The sequence below is a fragment of the Bison bison genome, unplaced genomic scaffold (genome assembly GCF_000754665.1).
Source record: "Bison bison bison isolate TAMUID 2011002044 unplaced genomic scaffold, Bison_UMD1.0 scf7180017864500, whole genome shotgun sequence".
NCBI classification, from domain to species: domain Eukaryota; kingdom Metazoa; phylum Chordata; class Mammalia; order Artiodactyla; family Bovidae; genus Bison; species Bison bison.
The window spans coordinates 7662729-7668716 of record NW_011495059.1 but is presented as its reverse complement, the minus strand read 5'-3'; the positions used below and the strand labels follow the sequence as shown (position 1 = coordinate 7668716).

Below are 5988 nucleotides of genomic sequence, written 5' to 3'. Positions count from 1 at the left end.
ACTGGAAAAGACCCTGATGCTGGGAGAGATTGAAGGCAGGAGACAGGGACGACAGAGGATGAGATGGTTGAATGGCATAACTAACTCGATGGATATGAGTTTGAGCAAGCTTCGGGAGCTGGGAGTTGGTGATGGACAGGGAAGCCTGGAAAGCTGCAGTCCATGGGGTTGCAAAGAGTTGGACTTGACTGAGTGACTGAACTGAACTGAACTGAACTGAATGGGCTTAGTTGCCCCGAGGCATCTGGGATTTTAGTTCCTGGACCAGGGATCAAACCTGAGTCCCCTGCATTGGAAGGTGGATTCTTAACCACTGAACCACCAGGTAAGTCTCTCCCATCACACTTTATAAGTATATACTGTTTTGTACTCACTGCCCTATCCCCTCTGAAGGGTGGGAATGCATTCTTATTTCTCATGTGTCTCCTCTGCCCCAGGGCCTTGCACAGTGTCCCCTAAATGTCTGTAGTATTTGGGGATGAGATGAGTGGTGGGGGGTGGGGTGGGCCACTGAGCTGCAATGGTGCCATGCTCCTGGGGATGAGAACACTTGGCCTACTTTTTCATCCCTCTAACCTAAGCTTAGCACCTGGTGCTTAGGTGACTGGCAGGTCAGCACCCCGTGACTCACTCTGTAAGTCTTTAGCACCCTCACCTCGAGCCCTTGGGCTGGGGTGTGTGTGTGTTGGTGGTGGTGAGAGAGGAGGTGGGAATTAACTTTTGCCTTTCAGAAGCCCTCCCCTTTCCCCGCCCCAGGAAAAGGACAAGTAAAAGTCCTTCTCTTAAGTGGTCTGGGCAAGTCCCTACCCATTAGGTGTAGGAGGACTGGGGAGGCCTTGGAAGGTATGGGGAAGGGTGAGAGCACTGCTGGGTCAGAGGAGAGGAGCAGCGAATAGGAAAGAGTGTGAACTGCACCGTGAAAGCTTTCACTAATTTGTCCAAGTGATTGAATTTAACCTCTTTGAGCTTCAGTTTCCCCAGCTGTCATCTGGAGACCATCTTGCCTTCTTCCTTAAGCAGTTGTAAAAATATATAGTTAAATGTTAGATGCCCTTAGGAATGCAGCCTTGATATTACACAGACCTGTGTTGGAATCCCCCTCATAAATGATGCGACTGTGGGAAAAATGCAAAGCTCCATGAGCCATGGTGCCCTCATCTATAAAATGGGGGTAATAATTAGAGCTACCTCTCAGGGTGAGAAAACTATGTAAATAAAGTGCTTGGCACATAGTGCTCAATAATACTGTCTGTTTTCATATGAGTTGATGACACTTATTATTTAAGGAAAGGACCACACCTGGGAACGTTAAAAGGAAGGACACGGAGTCTAACTCACCCTGGACTGACTGCTTCCTTTAGCCAAGTATGAGGTGTGGCTCAGATGAATGAGGAAGTTGATCAGGAGGTGACGGCACATAGCACTGTCTTTACACTATCTCCTCCCAAGGGGGAGGAGTAGAGAGATTAGCTGACCCACCCCAAAGATCAGATGTCCTTGTCCCCTGCCCACCCCACCGCCACACACACATACAGTCCATTGACTCGTTATGGTGCCTTCCTGCCAATCTAGTCATCAAATCTTATGGGGGCAGCCTTTGTAATAATAATGATTGTATGAGACTGGTGGTACTGTTACTCTGAAGCATCCTTCATAATCTCTTTTGCAGAAACAGAATCTAGAGTTAGGGACTTCGCTGGTGGTACAGTGGATCAGAATCTGCCTGCCAATGTAGGGTTTGATCCCTGGTCTGGGAAGATTCTACATGCCATGGAGCCCATGTGCCTAGAGCCTGTGCTCCACAATAAGAGAAGCCCATAAACCACAATGAAGAGTAGACCCCGTTGGCCACAACTAGAGAAAGTCTGTGCTCAGCAACGAAGACCCAGAGCAACCAAAAATAAACAAGCAAACAAAAATTAATGAATAAAGCTATCCTGGGACTTCCCTGGGAGGAGGTGGGGAAGAATCCGCCTTCCAATGCAGGGGACATGAGTTCGATCTCTGATTGGGGAGCTAAGATCCCTCATGCCGTGGGGCAACTAAGCCTGGGCACCACAACTGGAGAGCCCATGTGCTGCAACTCCAGAAGCCCTTAAGCCATAAAGAAGTTACATGCTGCAACTGAGACCAGTTAAATAAGTTTAAAAAATATATATATTATATAAAGAATCCAGAGTTAGCAGGGACTTGGAGATTATTCTGCATTTCACAGATGGGGAAACTGAAGTCCAGAGAAGGGAAGGGTTTACCCTGCTGCCGCTGCTGCTGCTAAGTCGCTTCCATCGTGTCCGACTCTGTGCGACCCCACAGACAGCAGCCCACCAGGTTCCCCCGTCCCTGGGATTCTCCAGGCAAGAACAGTGGAGTGGGTCGCCATTTCCTTCTCCAATGCATGAAAGTGAAAAGTGGAAGTGAAGTCACCCCACAAAAAGTCCATGGCAGAGGTAGGACTAAACCTGTAGCTCCAGCCCAGGGCCAGCGCTCCTGTCACCACACACCTGTCCTAGGCTTTCTTTTCCCACTGCCACCCCACCTATTCTCCAATCTTCTGGACCACTGCAGTGGTCCCTAACTGGTCCTCCCTGCCTTTAGTGCCTTCCTGTCAATTTGTTCTATATATTCAGCCTGGTGACTGTCTGGAAGCACAGCCTTGATCTTGTCTCTTCCTTCCTAATAGAACGTACTCATTTTTCAGCCTGAAGAGTTATCTGATTCCTGGTTCAACCTCTAACTGAAGATCCAGTCTTTGTTTGAATACATTTATTGACATTTATTGACAGGGAGTTCCTCACTCCCATGGTGGTCCACTGCATCCTTGGATCCTGTTGATTACTGTTGTTGTCTAGTCGCTAAGTTGTGTCCGACTTCTTTGCAACCCCATGGACCAGGCTCCTCTGTCCATGGGATTTCCCAGGCAAGAATACTGGAGTGGGTCGCCATTTCTTCCTCCAGGGGATCTTCCAGATCCAGAAATTGTACCTGTGTCTCCTGCATTGGAGCTTCCCTGGCAGCTCAGTGGTAAAGAATCTGCCTGCAAGGCAGGAGACACAGGAGACAGGAGTTCAATCCCTGGGCCAGGAAGATCCCTTGGAGGAGGGCATGGCAACCCACTCACTCCAGTTTTCTTGCCTGCAAAATCCCATGGACAGAGGAGTGTGGTGGGCTACAGTCCATAGGGTCTCAAAGAGTCAGACATGACTGAAGCGACCAAGTACGCAGGCATGCACTCCTGCATTGGCAGGCAGATTCTTTACCCCTGAGCCACCAGGGAAGCCCTGTTGACTGTTAGAGTTCTTTATAATAAGCTGAAATGCTCCTCCTGGGTGTCCACCCACTGAAGCTGAGTGGAATTCTTTCACATCCATTTGTCAGCAAATTGTAGTCAGTGTTTGATATGAGCCAGGTCCTGGGTGGATTAGGTGCTGAGGAGAACAAGAAAGAGGAATCGGACATGGATCCTTCCATCAGAGAGTAGGGCTCAGGGCTTCACAGAGTTTTTTGTTTTGTTTATTAGGCCTAAAAAATAAGAAACTGATCAAATCCCCTTTCTGTATGACAGCCCTTCAGATGTTTGGAGACAGCTCCTATATCCTCCTGTGCTTTCCCTTCTTCAGGGTATTTATTGAATTTGCCACAGAACATGGCACCCGGGTTTCAGCATTCTGGTTTCTTCTAGGCATGCTCTAGTGTGACAGTGTACCCTTCGGAACGTGGGTCTGGAGCTGAGCTCTGTGGCCCAGCTGTGATCAGCTCAAGTCAGCCCAGAGTCTCTAACAGAGGCTGAATTAGAACCACAGAGGTCTAACCTTCTGTTTCTGTCGATACAGTATATCATGTTCACTCTCCTCCCCTTCCTTCCTTTTTTCTTTCCTCCTACCCTCCCTTCCTTCTTTCTTTTTTTTCTTTATGTAGCCACCTATTGTTGAGCTTGAGGTCAACTCAAACCTGTAAGTCATTGTCACTAAAACCGCTCTTAATCTAGATTCTTTCTACCCTGTATTTTGGGCACTGGTCCAACATGGCAGCCATTGGCCCCATGTGACAATTTACATTTAAAGTACTTAAAAAGAAAAAAAATACTTACCACTAATTGAAATTAAGATTTTAGTTTCTCATTTGTAGGAGTCACATTTCAAGGGCTCAACCCCCACAGTTGTCTAGTGGCTACTAAGTCAGACAATGCCTATTTAGGACATTTCCATCATCACCGAAAGTTCTATGGGACTGCTCTGGTTTGGACTGAAGGGCAGGCATTTACATTTATCCCTTGTGGCCCTCACTTCATCTTGTTAGTTCCAGCTCAGCTCCAAGGCTGCTGAGATCTTTTAGAAACTCATTTTGGTTTCCGGAGTGTTTGTGGGCCCTCCCAACTTCATGACAGCTGTAGATTTGATTAGCATTTCATGCCTTCCTCTGCTTCATCTAAAACCACTGATAAAAATGTCCAGTGGACCAGAGCTGCACCGGAGCGCCGCACATGGCCCTCTGCACTCCAGGGTCACTCAGGCACTAGTTTAACCCATGAGGCCTATATACCAGGCTCTGTGTGCCAGGCACCTGGTACACACGAGACAGACAATGGCAAGTAAAGAGTCCTGCTAGGAATTCAAATGCCTTCACCTTGCATTCAGGGTTGCTTCTTTCTGGCCTATAGTAGCTAAGTTCAAGCTTGAGAATCAGCTTCCTGGGTTTGGATCCTGATTCTGCCACTTTGTTTATTTAAGAAAATATTTATTCATTTATTTTTATTATTAGTTTTTGGCTGCACTGGGTCTTTGTTGGGGGCTCTCTAGTGGCTGCACATGGACTCAGTTGCCCTGCAGCATGTGGAATTTTCTAGGACCAGGGATTGAACCAATGTCCCCTGCATTCGAAGGCAGATTCTTAATCATTGGACCACCAGGGATGTCCTCTCTGCCACTTTATAGACTATATAATGTCTTCGTGTTTCAGTTTCCTAAGAACCTCCATCCCGCCATGTTGTTATGGGATTAAATGAGTTAATGCAAGTAAAGCTCTTAGAACAGCGCCTGGCATATAGTAATTAATGTAATATTAGCTATTATTTGTTCATGCTCAGTCCTGCTTTGGGGTCTCAGGTCCTCACTTCTGACCTCTTTTAGTTTGTGGATGACTTTTCAGGCCCAAACGAGGCCTGCCCTTCTTGATTTTTTATGTTCTTGGCTGCTCACCTGGCACTTCCTGTCCTCTGCTGGAGGGGTTACTGCAGTGAAGAACTCCAGTAACTGTTAGGCTTCATCTTGGTTCTGTTTGTCCTGCTGGAGAGACCCAGGACAAGCTTTCATCTATAAAATGATGAAATGATAATCACAGCTGCCTCACAGCACCACAGTCAGGGCTAAATGAGACAAAGTAGATGCGACTTCCTGCACGTAGTAGGCCTTTTCATCCAGTAAAGCCTCTGAAAGTGCGGCTTCTTCCACATTTCTGTGTTTTAAGTCGTGTCTAACCAAGGAGGTCAGGCTCATTATTCCCTGTACTTCTGGAGGGCCTGCCCCTATCTCAGGAGCTCTGGCAGGAATCCCCTGTTTCTTCTGAGGAATGTGGATCCCTAATGGGTTCCCTGCCTTCTCCTCGCTGCTGTCTCGAGCTTGCTGAACTTAGGTTAGTTCTTCCTCCCAAGCCTCAGTCTGTACTCAAAGTAGGACCTGACGGGGCACCTCTAAGGGCGGTGGTGATTTAAACTCTAATTTAGAAAAGCTCTTTACTTTGGGTGTGCCTGAGATTGTGGAGGGTGGGCGTTGGCGCCCCGAGACAGGGGCCAACCCTTGGAAAGCACCCTACCCCTGCCAGGATTCAGAGGTATTGCCACCTGAGCTGAGCTGTCCCCCGAATGAGCGGCGCGGTCTTCCTCGAGCTCGGGTCGCGGGAACAATGGGAGGGCGGCTGGGAGGCGGGTGGGCGTCGGCCAGGTCGGGGCTGGAGGTGGACCCGGCCGGCGAGCTGGGCGCCGGGGCCGTGGGG

At 48.4% G+C, this 5988-nt stretch overlaps 1 protein-coding gene across 3 annotated transcripts in view; it reads left to right on the top strand.

Annotated features, from left to right (window-relative positions):
• Window positions 1-5988, top strand: part of EPB41L1 (erythrocyte membrane protein band 4.1-like 1) — a 173728-nt gene that overhangs the window by 30736 nt on the left and 137004 nt on the right. The gene's annotated exons all lie outside the window — the stretch shown is intronic.